The sequence below is a fragment of the Adiantum capillus-veneris genome, chromosome 3, assembly GCF_014529385.1.
Source record: "Adiantum capillus-veneris isolate H3 chromosome 3, ASM1452938v2, whole genome shotgun sequence".
NCBI lineage: Eukaryota > Viridiplantae > Streptophyta > Polypodiopsida > Polypodiales > Pteridaceae > Adiantum > Adiantum capillus-veneris.
In genome coordinates this window covers 46,234,981-46,254,541 of record NC_140933.1, presented here as the reverse complement: position 1 = coordinate 46,254,541, position 19,561 = coordinate 46,234,981, and the positions used below count along the sequence as shown (strand labels likewise).

The following is a 19,561-nucleotide window of genomic DNA, read 5'->3' as shown; positions in this document are numbered from 1 at the left end:
TGGCAGTTCTTCTAGTTCTTCTAACTCGAGCGAAGAAGATAGGAAAGGGAAAAAGCGAAGCAAAAAGCAAAGCTTCGGAAAGGGCAAGAACAAGGCAAAGAAGCCTAAGTTTCGCCCAGCTTCTTACAGTTCTACAGAGGACTCGTCTTCAGATAGTTCGGACTCCAATGATCACAGATTTTATGCAAAGAAGAAGAATTTCTAACCAATATGACTTTCTAGAGGATAAAAGCAAGAAAGTTCGAGAATTCAAGGAAGGTGGACAGTCGATCAAATTTGACACTTTTTCTGGATTCTAAGATGCTTCGAGGGCTTTGGCCTTCATACAGCAATTAGAGATGGCTTTCTCTGGAAGACATTAGTCAAAGCACTCCAAGATTCGGAGGGCTACCTCTTACTTCAAGGGAAATGCTCGAACATGGTGGTCCACTCTTCTATTGAACAAGAAAGCGCCAGTTGAATGGTTGAAACTTGAAAGGCTTTTTATTTCTTCTTGGTTGACTCAAGAGTACGAACGCAACATACGAACTGCTTGGAACCATCTTCGAATGACCAAGAAAGATATCTTGGACGCATATTGCCAGAGATTTTAGAGATCTTTTCTGCCCGCTTCTTCATTTAAGAAGCTCGGAGATCCGAAATCACTGCTTGGAGCAAAAGACAGATTCTATCCAGGAACTGAGGAGTCATGCTAAACGGGGCTTTGTAACTCACTCAGGCAGTTTGACTTACCCCGCAGATGAGATCATGACACGGAAAAAAGCACAGACTTCTAAAAATGAAAGTAGAAAGAAGAAGAGCCCCCATGATCAGAAAGATAAGCGTGCAATAACCCCATCTCACTCCTCGGGAGAGAGCCAACTACATCAAAGAGGGGAAGTGTTTTGGATGCGGGAAACAAGGACACATCTGCACGAAGTGCCCTAAAAAGGCACAGAAAGAACAAGGTGAAGAAACGCCAAAGAGTTCAAAAGCAGCTGAGGAACGTGGACGGAAAGGCAAGGTGAAAGCAAAACTGGTTCCAAATTGCATGGGTACGGACCCAAGCACGATTCATGAGAGTACAGAACTTTGTCGAGCTTGGGGCAAAGTGAAAGATCAAGACGCCTTGATTTTCTTTGATGGAGGAGCTTCATTTCACCTGAATTGGCGGCACGGTTCGAGATTACACCCGATCGGATGGGACCACAAGCAGAGGCGCTGCTAGAGGCACCCAGCAGGGACGTAGCCATTACACCTGTCATTGGCAAACTTCGGTTGCATTGTCAAGGGTATTTGGGGCACGAGGACTTCTACATAATGCCCTTGGAAGATTGTGATGTCCTCCTGGGAATTCCGTGGTACCATAAGAACAACGCCGTGGTCGACTATCGGGCGAGAAAAGCGACTTTGACTACAGAAAAGGGCCGAACCATTGTACTTGATGTGAAACTTAAGGGCGAGTCTATCCCTATTGTATCGGCTTCGGTCGTTTCGAAATTAATGAAATCCAGTCTGTTTGTTTACTCAATCTTTTTTTGAAAGAGTTGAATGATAGTCATAGAACAAATATGTCTGATCTAGCAAAAGAACACCAAGATTTTCTCCACACTCATGCCGATTGGTTTTCTAAGGGCCTGCCAGACTAGTTGCCACCAGCTCGTCCTGAGGATCATACCATTGATTTGATACCTAGAAGCACACCACCGAACCAGCCACCTTACCGTGTGAGTCGAGCTCAGAATGAAGAAATTATGAACCAAGTGAAAGACCTCTTGGTAAAGGGACTTATCCAGTCGAGTACTTCACCTTACTACTCTCCGGTGTTGTTGGTTTTGAAGAAAGACGGATCTTGGAGAATGTGCATTGACAATAGAGCTCTCAACAAAATCACCATCAAGTACAGATTTCCAATTCCTAGGATCGACGATATTCTAGACCGATTACAAGGATCCTCTTGTTTCAGCAGGATCAATTGGAAGAGCGGATATCATCAGATCCGAATCACGCCGAGAGATGTCTACAAGACAGCTTTTCGGACAACCTTCAGTTTTCAGTTTCTGATGATGCCTTTTGGCCTAACCAATGCTCCAGCGACATTTAACCGAATAATGGACTAGATTTTTGAGAGTACAAACTATTTGTTGGCACTTTCTTTGACGACATCATTGTTTTCTCCAAGGATGAGGCAGAACATAGAGAACATCTGCTACAAGTCTTTCAAGCATTACGAAATCATAAGTCGGTCGTTTATGCAAAGAAAAGTGAATTTTTCCTACCGAGATACAATTTTTGGGACACATTGACTCAACAGCAGGAGTGCAGATGGACCCGGCCTAGATAGAGACTACGTGAATTTGAAAAATGTCCATGAAGTTAGATGCTTCTTGGTCTTATGTTCGTACTACCGGCTGTTCATTAGAAAGTTTGCAAAGGTTGCTTCCCCTTTGCATATATTGATATAGGAAGGAGTCCCTTTCTCGTGGGGAGCCACAGAGGTGACTGCCTTTCGGACATTGAAAGAGCAATTGACTACAGGACCAGTTTTGACTTTGCCGGATTTACAGAAGTCATTTGAAGTATATTGTGATGCTTGTGGTCGTAGTCTGGGTGTGGTCTTAATGCAAGAAGGCCATGTCATTCCTTACGAGAGTCGATTGTTCTCAAGGCCGAAATTGACAGCACAGATATATGAGAAAGAGCTTTTGGCGGTTATCCATGCTCTTACTCAATCGCGACATTACCTACTCGCAGCAGATTTTACGGTCTTCATAGATCATCATAGTTTACGCTACTTCTTGTCACAGAAGCAGCTGTCGTAAAAGCAGATGCGATGGGCGAACATCTTGTCACAGTTTCACTTCCTGCTTGTCCGTATGCAGGGACAGGATAACTTGGTGGCAGATGCTTTGTCCCGGATACCGTTGGTTATGGCTATTTCCGCGATACATAATGGTCGATCGGTATGCCAGCAGATACGCACACACACCCTCTCTCTCGCAAGCAGTCCCGAAAAATGCATGGCAGTGATGACGTGGCAGCAACGTATGGACCCCCGCAATTGCGGCGCATTTCACGACGGATTTTACGGACTGCTGACGTGGCAAAAAGTTGTACGGAAATTCAGCTTTTGGCTATGCAAACTCCTACGCAATGCTTGAGAGAGAGAGCTTTTGAGTAATTGCTTTATTTTTTAAAAGGCTTAAGAGCTTTTGATTTTCATCTTTTGGGGCTTTTAGCATCCCTTGTAAACCTTCATAAGCGTGGGCAGGGCTCCCGCTCTTCAGAGCTCTAGACGCAGAGTCTGAGAGTGAGACCCTCCCACTCCCTTGTACTTTCAACACAGATTTAATACAAAAAGAAATACCGAGAGGGGCGCCAGTCTTTGGGGCCAATATCTCTAGGCACAGAACTCTGCTGGGCCATGTCAAATCAATTGTGAACTGTGAATTGTTTTGAAGTGAATCTCTACGATGTTGCGGAAGAATCTTGACTTGGAGTGTCCAAGTTTGTTACACATCTTCTCTGCATCAGAAATTTTCATAAAGGGAGTAACTCTAAGGAGGACTGCCCAAAATTTGTTGACGTAGTCGGACACAGCTTCATGCTCTCTTTAAGAGAGCCTATCCCATTCTTTCTTCACATCATCGGAAAAGTCGGGGGAAGGAACTGAGCATATAACTCCTTTTTAAACTCCTCCTACTCTTTGCGTTTGCATTTCTCTAGAATTGTGGTAAGCCACCAATTGCTAGCTGTTTCTTTCAAATACATGCTAACATGGCGAAGTTCTGAGCGTTCTGATAAAATACCTTCGGTGAATGCCACTTCGAATTGTCGAATAAAAGCAAGAGCCTTCGTATCGATCCTCTTTCCATTATAACATTCGAACTTAACATCCTTATCTCCAGCTTCGAGCGTGTACTTCTTCTTTTTGTGGTGTCGGGACCGCTTCTTGGTGATGACTTTGGAATCTTTGTCCGCCGGAATTTTGTGTCGATTCTTCTTATATTCCTTGTCTTGCTTTCCGGCGAGTGTTGGTTTATTCACGAGGAACTTGGGTTCTTGTGGATCTTGGGTTCTTGGGTTTTTGGGGGTCTTGAGTTCTTGTGGTTCTTGAGGGTCTTGAGGTTCTTCTTTCGCTTGCAATATGTGTTAGAGAAGGATCTTCTCTTCACCCAAGTTCTGCTCTTTTACGCGGACGCACCCCTTGGCGGCCTTGCGCTCACACCAAGGTTGCTTTTTCCCACGTCACGTCAATTGGCCGGCCACTAAGTGCACGGTCCACTCTCAATGAGTGAAAAGAGGCACAAGGGGAGGCTGGACAAGCCCTTCTTTCTTGGGTTTCGTGTCACTCTTCAAAATCACGATTAAGAATCGACACGCCCAAGAGGTTGGTTCTTTCCTTGAGTGATACAAAACACTGTCAAAGCTCCGATACCAATGTAAGGTGCAACGGAAGTGAATGTTGAACTTTGCTCAAGATGAGTGCTCCGAACTGTGCTCAAGGGTTCCTTTTACTTACGGAAGAGAGAGCCTTCCGTTCCTTTAGTGAGAGAGTGCAATGGACACAAACAAAGTGGATGAACACTGTGAATGAAGATACTGAGACTGAGAGGTAGGGAGAGAAGAACACGACACCAGAAAAGTTGTCAAACCCTCCTCCGAAGGCGACACTCTCTATGGCGAGAGCGGTCTACTATTGATTGCACAAATCTCTACAATGCTTGGACTTGCCGACGATGTCGACGACGATGAGGACGACGACGAGACTGGCTGAAATCTGAAAACACTAAGGGGTGAAATCTGCAAATCTTTATCTACTAAATTCTGACTCTATGTTGATGACGATGTCGATGACGATCATGCGACGACGACGCCTTGAAAACGCAGATGCTCAAATCTGCGTTTTCCAGGCTGAATTTGCAAACTACGCTGGATCTGACTGTGCGGCGAGAATCTGCTACAGGAAGGTGACATATGCGAGGTTCGTGGGTTCTACTGCGGAGTCTGAATGCTGAAAACTGAAAATGCTGAGTCTATTGTGGATCTTGTCGCGATGGAACTGCAAAGCGCTGGATGTCTTGCTGCTCCAAAACGCTAGGGCTGAATTTTGCTGCTCGGGGAAATCTACTAACACTAGGGCTGATCTGCTGTCGTGAAGTGGTTCTGCTGTGTCTGCTAATGCTGAAGCTGCTCTGCAATGCAAAAACGCCAAGGCTGATCTGGTGCAAAAATGCTAGGCCTTCTGGTGAGAAAAAACGCCACAGTTGACGTGGGGGTCGGTCTTGTTGTGAAGTTGCCTGTTGAGCAAGGTGCTCCTGCTCCCTCTTCTGCCAAAAAGTGCTAGCGCTAGGTTTCTATTTATACAATTTAGCAAAATTGCCCAACCTACTTTCCAACAAAAGTCACTTAAAAATAATAAGTGAAAAATATCAAAATAGGGAAAATAGGTCTATGCACTGTACAAATGCTCCTGATGGGATCTGCTCGAATCTGATGGTCATGCTGTGTGCAACCAGAGGATATGCATCTAATCTAAGTGTCTGGACATGCACGATCTATGAACAGACTCACAAAAGTGCCAGAACCCATGTCATTAAGTAGCTTGTCCACGAACACATAGGGTTGGATGTGTCACGTAACATCCCCTCCTTTTCAAAGTGAGAAACTAGTACCGAACTGTATGGCGTCGAGGGAGATCGCCAATAGTATCCGGAATCTTGAAAGAACTCTTCGCCGGCCCACTCTGATGCGTGGGTCATGCGATACTTTACCTTCCTAAAGGTCTGCAACGCTTGCTTCTTTGGGCCGCGCCAAAAGCGACACAAAGTCTTTTGGCGTTTCTTCAATGCTTCAACTTCGTCGATAGTCATGCATCTACCTTCTTCAAGAATCTCAGATGATGAAAATTCCTAAAACCACTTCCAACACAAAAACATGAACATACCCATTCCATGTAAAGTGACTGGAAAAATACTATTCCTTCGAACAAACTGTGCATGCAATGCATATGAACAAAGTGACAGAGGGCCAAACTGTTTATCAAACACACGCAAACAATGGGGTCGAATCTTGACTTTCTAATCTAAATCAATCAACTGTGGCAAAACACAATGGAAATGCGGATGCTTTGATGCTCAATCCTTCTTTTGCTCTTTCTACGACTGTGTCGTGCCAAGGAAGAGACATGGAATGTGACTTCCTAAAATGCATACTTTTCAGCTTTTCATGAGAAATCCGCATACATCCGTGCTCATTCATGAGTGAATCGTGCTCAACGTACAATATGGCATGTGTCACAAACGGGAGCGCATAACAATATAAAATATACTTGGATAAATAGAATTTATCACTTACTACTCAAGCCAAAGGATATAGAGAGAAATAGATAGAGAGTGAGAAGATCGACACAATACTGGGGACCAGAAGATGGGCTGGTCCCCCCCCCCCCCTCGGTAATAGTATCTTTATTACCGAGGAGAAGTGTATACAAGCACTTGAACCGAACGTATTACCACATTCGTTCTAGAATAAGAATTGATGGTTCCCAGAAGCCTCGGCTTCCGATTCCTAGGACAAAACCTTATTCTAAGGAACTTCCGTTCCTTATTCCAAATCCTTGAGAACCAAGGTACTCGTCTCTGGATCTCACCTTCTAGACTCAGGGCATGACATCCCTCCAACTCTCTTTTCCAACTCTGTTTCCAGAGTCCTCTTCCCACAGAACAACTCTGCTTTCCCGGACACGAAGTCCTTACCTGGGAATCCCAACTTCCGGATCACGACTTAAGAGACTACCTCTCTCCGATCCCTGAATCTACTTCCTAAACTCGGGTACGAAACCCTTGGGCTGATCTAGCTCTAATTCCTCAGAGCGCTTCTCTTGCAGAGGCTCATGCCTTCCTCTGCTCCTACTCCCTCACGAAGGGGCAGTACACCAGCAATCAAATACTCAGACATCATAACATGAAAATCGTTACCTTCAAAGTCTCGACGCTCAAGATGCAACTCGGTTCTCGAAAAGCAATTCCCCGGAAGAGATGTCTACATAAAAAATCCTCTCTTCAAATCCTACACACAAAAAAAGTGTGTTCTCTCGTTCCTTCTCGTAAATCAGCCCCGTCTACGACATTTATGGGCTGAAAACAGAGAAAAACAGCAGCTTGTCGCGATGGAAACACGCTCCATAGGCACTTCTTCGCGAGGGAACCCGTGCACTGGGTCTTGGCGACATCGGGTACGCTTGGGACAGTCATGGGCATCACCGGCATACGTCTTCTTTGCGGGTGAACTCTGCAGCAGCATCTCCTTCTTGCAAAAACTGATCCTCTCCTCTGAGTGAGGGCATGTGATGCTTTTATAGCTCCTGGCCAAGGGCACGAATAGCTGCTTGCGTAGAGATCGCGGCCGTTTTTTTTTTTTCTTTTTTTTCTTTTACCGATGTTCTGCCAAAAAAAGAGAGAGAGAAAACGTTGGCTGATCTCTTGCCTAATTTATTAGATGGCTGCCCACTTAATAAGTGGGCGGCCGGCATATTTTAAAAATACTTTGAATCAACCCAAAAAACTCAATAGAACCTTATAAGTTAAAAACAATGCCTTCACGGCACTTCCCAGGCGTCCCTGGATGCAATCACACGCACAGTTGCAATGCAGACATAGACTTCCTCTCGGAAAAGCATCTGCTTTTCGGAAAAGCGATCCCGCTTTCTCAGAAAGCATCTGTTTTTCCTCAAAGTTTCCTCTGAACCCATCTTCATTCAAGTGCTTGCTTTTCCTTGTGCACAATTCCAACACAGTTCGGAATTTCCTCTTGACTATGGATATGCCCTTTTCGATGCACCCGTCACCCACCTTGCGACGCATCAGGAATACCCATCATCTAGTCCTTTCCTACAGAACTTACAGTACAATCTCCTTCATGATGCTCTATGTCACCCATCCTATGACGCATCAGAGATGTCTATTCCCGGATGGTCGGATACTTCTTTCCGATACTCCCCGTCACCCATCCGATGTGACGCATCAGAAGTACCCGTTCCCTGTGGCCTTACAGATATTCCCGTTCTCAGTGCTCCCATCATTACTATGAATGACGCACTAGGAATACTCTGTACTCGGATGTCTCCGGTGAGAAAAACCCTCTCACTTAAAATTCCAATAATTCATTCAAAATAATTTTACCTGGTGTTCCAAGCGAGAAAACCCTCACTTATAAATCCAATAATTCATTTAGAATTATTTTTATGTCAGATAAAGCCAATTTAGCAACATCCCTCTCACTTATAAACAATTGTCCTCAATTGTAGAGGTCTAACAGAACTAACGGGGAGAAACCGGAAAAAATTCCAAATCTTGCTCAATGGTGAGTTGAGCCGGTCCTTTCTCAGTAGAGAACTTAAAAAGGAAATTAAACAAAAAAATTCATAATTCAATACTTACCTTACCAATTCATGTCCTTCCTCTAGTGCCTCGAGGATATCCTTCACCATTCATAAAACTTACAAGCCATGTAAAAACTTGTCATTCGCGTGTTTCCGAGAATCTGTTAACTCAATTCCACCTTCTCAATCTTGAGAAGAATAATCCTCCTAAAAATCAATTTAGGTCTATGTCCTTGCGCATAACCTTGCGTTATTAGTCTTGAGGATATTAAACCTCTTTTGTCCTCCCGTATAGGGCATGTCGAGAGCATTAAGCTCATGTGAATCTTTCTGTGGGGGCAGACAAAGTGTGTCATCTTACCAAAGTAAGTTCTTATTCCGGGCCTTTGCTTTGGGTTGGCCAATTGTTCTGATCCAAAGTTTCCTTATCCGAGAGACTGTTAACTTGATTCCATCTTCTCAAATTTGAGAAAAATAATCTTCCTAGAAATCAATCTAGGTATCTGTCCTTGCGCATAATCCTGCGTTGTTAGCCCAGAGGGTATTAAACCTCTTGTGTCCTCCCACATAGGGAATGCCCAAGTCATAGAGCATTAAGCTCGATGTCTTTCTTTCACAATTTGCGATCACCTTAAAGAAGGTTCTTGTTCCGGGCCGTCGCTCAACGTAAGCGGACAGTTCCAATCCGAAGGTTCCTTAAGAACAGTGGCACTTCGTTCCAATCTTTTCCTCCTACGAGTTATTACCACCAGCCGTGTTTTCTGAAACCCCCATTAGAGTCTCTTCCTTACAAAATCATCAAAAATAATTCACCTTGCGAGCATCAATGATGCCTTGCAAAATCTCAAGCAGATAGGATTCTACCCATAGCATTTTCTGAACGTACGTTCAAACCTGGTTCACAAAAGAGAGAACCCTCTTTAATTCTCAAGGATGTTCTCCCATATGTAATTCTTACCATTTTGAAACGGTTGGCGAACTATATACTTACGAGCATAGTAGTTCGAATTTATTCCAGCATCGTGTAAATGCTACTTGACATGCTCATGGAGAAACATACATTGCAACCAAAAGTTACTACTGTAATGGTAAAAGCACATAGCGTACTCAATGATCAACGACCATCAGCAAACCTCTTCTTCGTACAGAAACTCAAATTCCTTCTACTAAACACATCTCAAATAGAGATTCTCGTGTCGGAATATCCTTGCGCGCAAAAAGGCGCTCAAGAGAGTATAACAAACTCCCGTCCAATTCCTTAGCATAGGTCTGCATCTTCGGGTGTTATCCATGTACTCAATGGTGTACATAATTCTTAAGCTATGTTAGAGTTTCAGTGAAGCTGGGAAATTTCCTTCCCTTCGTAAGATCCTTAGAGCGAAGACGCTCAACCTGACGATTCCTTTGCTCGTTCTTAGAGAAAAACCCGGTCATCAAATAAGCTAGTATTTCAATCCTTGGATTCCTCGAGCACAAGCCGTAGCAATCTCTTGCTCTTTTACTCAAAAAGAGAGTGTTCATTCACTTGTGCCAAAAGCACTACCATATTTTCCTGGGTAAGGAGTATTGGTTCATAAGGTACTCAAGCTTAGTGAAAGCTTTTGTTGCTTGACATCGCGAGATGATTCCTTCCTTTCTGCCGTCCTACCCGCAATAGCAGGTAATTTGTTAGAGAACTACCGGATACCAGATCAATAGTTGACCTTTCGACTAGTTGAGCAAACCAACTCATCTCAGAAATCAATGTTTCAAATTGATCCTACTCTCATAAATACTCGAGAGTGATTGTCCAGGAGAGACACGTGCATATCTCGTGCATAAAAGCAATACACATTTTATGAGTTCCTCAAAGATTTAACTTTGATCAAAAACCTGCCCTCTTACTTAAAGTTCGAGGGTCTTCTATTCAAGAACTCGAGAGTTAGATTGAATTCCCTTACTCCAAACTTTCTGTGTTCAATGGTTCTCGTTCCACTACGGGGATTGGATTCTATGTACACTAAGGTGTACAATTTCAGCTTTTATTGTTGACTCTACCATCTGTTGCAAAGTATTTTGCAGATGCGTCTAAAAAATTCGGGCAAAAGTCCTTTGTTGAATTTCTTCATCTTTCCTCTCTCAGAGAGGGTCGAGAGTGGAGCTACCTTGGCAAGAGTGAACCACTACTTGTTTTGACTCACTCGTGTTCCTATTGGGCAAACCAATCCCAATCTTCTTGGATGCCTTTCTCAAAGCATAGAGGAAAAAAATTTGTCGGAAAATTCAGCCTTGAATTGAATCCAAGTCTCGTTGTAAGTTCCTTGCATAGCTTTGGTATACTCCCAAGTACTTGCAATTCCCCTTGAGGTGTTTGGTCACATGCCTCACCTTCAACGCTTTTGAGAAATTGCCGTTTGCAAAGGCATCTTCAAACTGTCGAATGAAAGCGATAGCTTTCGGGACATCTTCCCTTCCATCAAAAGTATCAAACTTGACTTGAGTGTTCCTAGGTCTAGAGACCTTCATAACCTTCCCGAAATAACAAGATTTCTTGGCTATGGTTCTAGATTGATGTTCATGGATATCTTTTGGATTCTGAAGGATCTTGAGCATTCCACTCCTTGGATTCTCTAGGTTCTTGAGCATCATGCTCTTGTCACGTTCTGAAAGAATTCCAAGTCTTGTGTCAACTTCTTGCAGAGAGAAAAAATTTCCCAACTCTGCGAGCTTTTTCTTGCAAGACTTAGGGTTACTCCTGCTTACATCTCTCTTGCCTTGTCATGCCTTCTTCCCGTATCTTCCTAGAGTCGTCCTCCTTTACAGAGAAAGAGAGGAGACTATACTTTGATACCACTGTCACAAACGGGAGCGCATAGCGATATAAAATATAGTCGGAGAAATAGAATTAATCACTTAATACTGAAGCCAAAGGATATAGAGAGAAATAGATAGAGAGTGAGAAGATCGACACAATACTGGGGACCAGAAGATGGGTTGGTCCCCCCCCCGTAATAATATCTTTATTACTGAGGAGAAGTCTATACAAGCACTTGAACCGAACGTATTACAACGTTCGTTCTAGAATAAGACTTGATGGTTCCTAGAAGCCTCGCCTTCCGATTCCTACGGCAAAACCCTATTCCACGGAACTTCCGTTCCTTATTCCAAATCCTTGAGAAACAAGGTTCTCGCCTCTGGATCTCACCTTCTAGACTCAAGGCATGACATCCCTTTTCGAACTCTGTTTCCGGAGTCCTCTTCCCGCAGAACAACTCTGCTTTCTCGGACACGAAATCCTTACTTGAGAATCCAAACTTCCGGATCACAACTTGAGAGACTACCTCTCTCCGATCCCTGGATCTACTTCCCAAACTCGGGTACAAAACCCTTGGGCTGATCTGGCTCTAGTTCCTCAGAGCGCTTTTCTCCTACAGAGGCTCATGCCTTCCTCTGCTCCTACTCCCTCACAAAGAGGAAGTACACCTGCAATCAAATACTCAGAGATCATAACATGAAAATCGTTACCTTCAAAGTCTCGATGCTCGAAACGCAACTCGGTTCTCGAAAAGCAATTTCCCGGAAAAGATCTCTACATAGAAAATCCTCTCTTCAAATCCTACACACAAAAAAGGTGTGTTCTCGAGTTCCTTCACGTAAATCAACCCCGTCTACGACGTTTATGGGAGAGAAAAACAGCAGCTTGTCGCGATGGAAACACGCTCTGTAGGCACTTCTTCACGAGGGAACTCGCGCACTGGGTCTTGGCGACATCGGGTACACTTGGGACAATCATGAGCATCACAGGCAAACGTCTTCTTTGCGGGTGAACTCTGCAGTAGCATCTCCTTCTTGCAAAAACTGATCCTCTCCTCTGAGTAAGGGCATGTGATGATTTTATAGTACCTCCTAGCCATGGACGCAAATAGCTGCTCGCGTAGAGATCGCGGCGGTCTTTTTTTTTTTCTTTTTCTTTTCTTTTATTTTACTGATGTTCTGTCAAAAAAAGAGAGAGAGAAAACCTTGGCTGATCTCTTGCCTTATTTATCAGATGGCTGCCCACTTAATAAGTGGGCGGCCGGCATATTTTAAAAATACTTTGAATCTGTCCAAAAAAACTTAATAAAACTTTATAAGTTAAAAATAATGCTTTCACAGCACTTCCCAGGCATCCCTAGATACAATCACACGCACAGTTGCAATGCAGACATAGACTTTCTCGCGGAAAAGCATCTACTTTTCCGAAAAGCAATCCCGCTTTCTCAGAAAGCATCTGTTTTTCCTCAAAGTTTCCTGTGAACCCATCTTCATTCAAGTGCTTGCTTTTCCTTGTGCACAATTCCAACACAATTCGGAATTTCCTCTTGACAATGGATATCCCCTTTTCGATGCACCCGTCACCCACCTTGGGACGCATTAGGAATACCCATCACCTAGTCCTTTCCTACCGAACTTACGGTACAATCTCCTTCACGATGCTCTGTCACCTATCCTATGACCCATCAGAGATGTCCGTTCCCGAATGGTCGGATACTTCTTTCCAATGCTCTCTGTCACCCATCCGATGTGACGCATCAGAAGTACCCGTTCCCGGTGGCCTTACAGATATTCCCGTTCTCAGTGCTCCCGTCATTACTTTGAATGACGCACTAGGAATACTCTGTACTCGGATGTCTCCAGTGAGAAAAACCCTCTCACTTAAAATTCCAATAATTGATTTAGAATTATTTTTCTTGGTGTTCCAAGCGAGAAAACCCTCTCACTTATAAATCCAATAATTCATTTAGAATTATTTTTATCTCAGATAAAGCCTATTTAGCAGCAGCATGCCTAGGAAAAGGGATCACATAAAGACGTTGACTAAAATACAGGAAACAATCACGAATGAAACATTCGAACAATGCGTGCTGACTAATCATGCGAACATATAGTACTTCCTGTGAGGGTTCTTTGGACCTAGGCTCGAGAGCCAAGATCGGTTCTTCCTGATTGGTCGAATCTTCCTGTGGGGGTTCTTTTGACCTTGACTCGACAGCCAAGATCGGTTCTTCGTGATTGATCAAATATGCAATGAGGTTAGCAACTAACCCATCCTTCTTGTGAACAATCACATCGTCTTCATACAAATCATCATGCTCGTGAGAAATCACATCTTGATCATCATGCAAATCATCATGCTTGTCCTAATCATCCAAATCATCATGCTCATCATTATCATGCAATTCATCATGCTTATCATAATCAGGCAATTCCTGTGTATCATGCTTTGGAGAAGACGAGACCGAGAGAGTCTTCTTCTCCTGAATCCGTTCAATCTTCGCCTGCACATTAGAAATGAGAGATGGAGAATGAACAACATGCTCTCCGCGAATGACAATGGGAGAGTCACTTTTGGTATTGAAAGTGAACGTATTTTCCGCCCAATCAATGAGAGGGTTATGCTCACAAAACCATCGAATGCCCAAAATCATATCACATGAGAGACTAAAAATTTTCTACAAAAAGCAGCTTGTCGAACTGTAAACACCACATCAAAGCACTCCTTCGTGATGAGAGAATCCGTACTGGGAGCGAAGCCAGAGACCTCAAGAGGAGATTTCTGACTAACCTCTAAGGGGGCTCTCTAAACAAGAGAGGGACTAATCGATATCATGCATACTGTCTAGGTCAAACAATATGATAAAACGTTGCCTTGTCATATGACCATAACATTTAGAGAGAGACTCATCAATGGGAGGGTCATGAGAAACTTGGGGCACACTCATGTTGTGATTGATTGCATTTAAGAGGAAGGGGGTTTTGTGGATTCTTTAGATTCATTCGATTCAAGCTTAGGACGTATTCTTTTTATGTGACCCTTAATGTGATAATGAAAACAACGAACTTCCTTAGAATAAGTGCTTTGCTCTTCCGACGTGATGTATCCTCCTAAAATTCCTTGTGTTACCTTTTCATACGGAGTGAGCTTAGGTTTAACCATGGTGTTAGCTATACCCTTAGGTTCACTTTGAGAGTTCTTTTCTGAGAGACTATTGGAAGATTGGTTAGAAGAGTTACCGTTCTTACCATTCTTACAGTTCTTACAGTTCTGAGGGTTTTAAAAAGTCTGAGAGGTACTTATAGAAGTCTTGTTTTCCTTAGGCTTTTCCTTGTTGTGCTTCATCTCCTGTACGAGAGCAATCGCTACCGCCTTCTTGAGATCGATTGGATCGAGCACCTCGACATCATACTTGATATACTCGTCCAATCCATAAAGGAATGCCTCCTTGCGCTCAGCATCAGATTTGCGTAATTGAGTGCCGAGCTGCAAAACATGATTAGAGAAAGATATAACTGGCATACCATTTTACTTGAGACCGCACCAATCATCTTTCAACCGTGCTAGGTATTGAGGTGACATAAACCGCGCCTTGAGCTTGTCTTGGAAATTAGCCAAATTGAAGGAAAGGCGCGTGAATTCGTCGGCTTCCTCTAGGTGCGCGGCTAACTATGCCTCTTGCCATGCGTGGTACCAATTGATGGCATCACCGGCAAGGTACATAGCTGTCGTCAAAACCTTGCTAATTCCTGTCTTCTTAGTTGTCGCAAAATAAGCATTAAATTGATGCAACCAAGAATGAATAACCGCAGCATCCATCTTACCATCATACTTATTGAACTGGATCTTCTCTGTGATTGGGTTGTTGAAGTCCGAATCTCGGCTTGCGCCACTTGATGAACTACGAACATCTTTGGCTGCCTCGGACTTCAAGGCGAGAACCTATCGAACCAATTCTTGCATGCATAGGTCTCTCTGAACCTCACGATCGGCCTCCAAGGACGCTCGTCTTTCTTCGGTTGCCTCCTTTCTTTGTGCTTTTCTTTCTTTTCGTGCATCGCGCTCGCGTTTCAAAGTAATGCGAGTCGCTTCTTATTGTGCCAGCGCAACGCGATTCGCTTCTTGTTGTTGTGCCATCATGTCCATCATCGACTTGACCAAAGCCTCCATCGGATTTGGTGCAATCCCTAGCGTAGATAGCGAAGGGGGAGGGTCGAGAAAACCTCCATGGTGAGGAAATTCTTTGTCACTACTTTCATGCCCATCGACCATACATTGTGATCTTTGGTTCTTAAGTTCACGAGGAACTTGGGATCTTGTGGGTCTTGGGTTCTTCGGTTTTTTGGGGTCTTGAGTTCTTACGGGTCTTGAGGGTCTTGGATTCTTCTTTCGCTTGCAATCTATGTTAGAGAAGAATCTTCTATTCACCCGAGTTTTGCTCTTTTCCGCGAGCGCACCCCTTGGCGGCCTTGCGCTCACACCAAGGTTTCTTTTTCCCACCTCACGTCGATTGGCCAGCAGCTAAGTGCACGGTCCGCTCTCAATGAGTGAAAAGAGGCACAAGGGGAGGCTGGACAAGCCCTTCTTTCTTGGGTTTCCTGTCACTCTTCAAAAACACAATTAGGAATGGACACGCCCAAGAGGTCTTGGGTTACGTGCAACTGCAACAAGCAAAAAAAATTATGTGGTTCTTTTGGTTCTTTCCTTGAGTGATACAGAACACTGCCAAAGCTCTGATAGCAATATAAGGTGCAGCGGAAATGAATGCTGAACTTTGCTCAAGATGAGTGCTCCGAACTGTGCTCAAGGGTTCCTTTTACTTACGGAAGGAAGAGCCTTTCGTTCCTTTAGTGAGAGAGTGCAATGGACACAAACAAAGTGGATGAACACTGTGAATGAAGGTGCTGAGACTGAGAGATGGAGAGAGAAGAACACGACACCAGAAAAGCTATCAAACCCTCTTCCGAAGGCCCCGTTCTCTATGGCGAGAGCGGTCTAATATTAATTGCACAAATCTCTACAATGCTTGGACTTGCCGACGATGTCGACGACGATGAGAAGACGACGAGACTGGCTGAAATCTGAAAACGCTAAGGGCTGAAATCTGCAAATCTTTATCTGCTGAATGCTAACTCTATGTTGATGACGATGTCGATGACGATCATGCGACGACGACGCCCTGAAAACGCAGATGCTGAAATCTGTGTTTTCCAGGCTGAATTTGCAAACTACGCTGGATCTGACCGTGCGGCAAGAATCTGCTACAGGAAGGTGAGATCTGCGAGGTTCGGGGGTTCTACTGCGGAGTTTGAATGCTGAAAACTGAAAATGCTGAGTCTATTGTGGATCTTGTCGCGATGGAACTACAAAGCGCTGGATGTCCTGCTGCTCCAAAACGCTAGGGCTGATGATGATGATGTTGTATTTACGTCCTCGGGGGGCCAAAATGACCCATGGGACCACAAAAAAAATAAAATCTACACGAGGCTCCCCTCATGTGTGCAGAGGGGGTAGTGGGCTAGTAGCTTTCTTGTGTGTTAGTGTTGTGTGATGATCCAATACTTTGGCAAAGTAGATGCCTAAAGCTACTGGGGAGGGGTGTGTCTGAGAGCGAAGCTCCTCAAAGGTGACATCTCCTTGCAATAGCAATGGGAAATCAGCACGGATGTGTGCGTATGCTGGGCACTCGATGGTGACATGGGCCTCGCTTTCCACTTTGTTTAAATTGCATTGTGTGCATGTCCTTCTATTTTCCTTAATATTCAGCCACCCTCCCATTTCAATCTTGAGCATGTGTGATCGCGTCCGCATCAAAGTAATGGCCCGTCTTGCCCGGTGGGACATAGGTGTCCTGATATGCATCTGGGTGTCCCCAGTCTTGTAGGTCTCCCAATATCGTGTATTGATGTGTTTGCCGTAGTATTCAAATTTGGACCTGTGTACTGTTGTACTCCATCTAGTGTGTAGGGCTTCAAGTATGCTTCTCTCAAAATTCAGCCCATGCTCATGTTCAGTGCCTTCCTCTATGTGCATGTCCACATGGTCTCCCACATTCCATCTAGAGAACCATTTCCGTATGTCTTCTACGAGACTGGATGTGAGAAATTTACTCTTGTAATTCTTTTGCGGTTTACATCCGGCTTGCCATGCCATGTGGAGTAGACGGCTCTCCGGCATCATCTTAACTTTCATGAGGTATCTGTGTACCCTCTGTAAGGCTTGCATTTCCAAGGGTCTCTTTCATGTCTCCAAAAGCATCACTGAGTATGGGGTGGTAGTTTTGATCCCCATGTGTCTATATAGGAATTTTTTCTGTATCTTTTCTATGTCATTCCAAGTGCTAGCGGGGATACTCCCCCCCATACCTCTACACCGTAAAGTATTGTTTGGACCACGCATACATCAAATGCTAGAGACTTGATTTCCCATCGCCTTGAGACACTTTGCTTGCACATGTTCTCAAATTCATAGTATTTCGCTTGTCCTGCATCAATTCTGTTTTGCGCGCAACTTCCCCATGCATGGTTTGAAGGTACATAGATGCCCAAGTACTTGAACCTCTCAACCGCTTGGAGTGCTTGCCCGTCATACGTGATGATGGGCTGATTCTCATTTCTACATGTGTGGACTGACTGACAAGCCCGTTGCATTGCAAAATGCATGTACTGCATCCAAAAGTTTCTGTAGAAGGAGTGCCTTGTAGGCAAAGAGAACCACATCGTCAGCATATATGAGGAGCAGAAGCGTGAAAGTACCAATGCTAGGGTGATCTCCCCCCTCTCTCATAGCCTTGTTAATGAAATCATCAAGCTCATCTATGCATAGTCCAAAAAGCGTAGGTGACAAAGGGCATCCTTGTTTAACTCCCATAGTGCTCCTGAACTCTTGTGAGAAACCTGTGTTTGTCTTGAGTTTACATCTGACCTCTTGGTAGAGACGTCCCACTGCTGCCCTGAGATGCATAGGAACTCCCAGAGTTTCCATACGTGACTATAGCCCTTGACGGGGTACTGTGTCAAACGCTTTCGTGAAGCCCAGAAAACAACAATACAGGGTTTTGCCTTTTAGCCTGGTTTCATCCATCAAGACCCGGAGTGTGATAAGGTGGTCTATCGTGTTGTGGCGGGCTCTAAATCCTGCTTGTCCAATGGCACGTTTCCCGTTATTTTCAGCCCATGTGCTAAGATCTTTCTCAATAATGCTTCCAAATAGTTTTGCCATACATGAGCTCACCATGATGGTGCGATAATTAGTGAGCAAATTGCGGTCACCTCCTTTAAAGAGCGCTTTCACCCAGTTTTCTTGCCAATCTTGGGGTAAGTATTGGTTGATTGCTTGATTCATCATATGGTGTATCCATTTGTTAGCCTCAATACCTGACCATTTCAGCATTTCAGAGGTAAGATGTAATGTGTCAGCTGCTTTCCCATTCACCAGGCTTTTGAGGCCTTTAATGACTGCCTGGAAGGTAATGGGCTTTGGATGTTCGGAATGAGCCCCTGTGTATATCGCCTCTTGAGTCCCCGACGGGGCATACAAAGTTTGTACATAAGCATACATTTCATTTAGGCTGAAATCTCCCATCACATCCCCTTTCTTCCCCTTCATGTTACACCAAGCCTTCTTTGGCTCTTTCTTGAACCTGCTGAGGTCTTGTTGTTCTTTTGAGAGTTCATACATGCGTCTCTTTTTCCTCTTGAGTGTATTGTATTCTCTAGAAGCCCATTCCCATTCAGTTGAGTGTTGTGCTAAGCCTCTCATCTTGCGTTTGGCCTCCTTGCATTCTACATCAAACCAAGGATTATGAGGTAAACCCTTCCTGGTCTGTTTACCATTTTGATACTTGCCCATAGTAATTTTTGCCGCTTCCTCCATTGCATGTCGGAAGATCTTCCACGTCTCTTCAATGTCACAAGGCATGTTCCGGTTAAACAGTAAGCTATCTAAGAGACTAGCATAGTCCTCTTTCTTCGTGAGTTGCATTTTGTATGACCAATTTGGTGTATTCATTGTGTTGACAATAGGCATACTGGGCATGTGTTGGCATATATGAATTGGGGTATGGTCGGAGGTTGGTAGCCTGCTACCCACTTCAAAACTATGGACCAATTCCAATGCATCGTATCTCACCAAGGCATAATCATTTGTACTCCTGCCATGATTTGCCGTGTAGCAAGTGTATGATCCAGAGTGTACGAACTTATCCGCACCATTCATGGCTACAAGCTACATTGAGTTCATCATACTTATCATGGCCGACCCCTGTGCATTCATGATGTTATCACTTGAACATCTATCCCACACAGAACCAAGTATAAGTTCCCCATTCTTATCCACAGGATGCATTGAATGGTCTGTCAATTGTACCTGTGTGTTTCCAATCCGGGCATTCAAATCCCCAAGAA

At 44.1% G+C, this 19,561-nt stretch overlaps 1 protein-coding gene across 1 annotated transcript in view; it reads right to left on the bottom strand.

Annotated features, from left to right (window-relative positions):
- The window catches only part of LOC147460853 (DEAD-box ATP-dependent RNA helicase 52B-like), an 87,402-nt gene that overhangs the window by 44,029 nt on the left and 23,812 nt on the right, over positions 1–19,561 (bottom strand). The window lies entirely within an intron of this gene.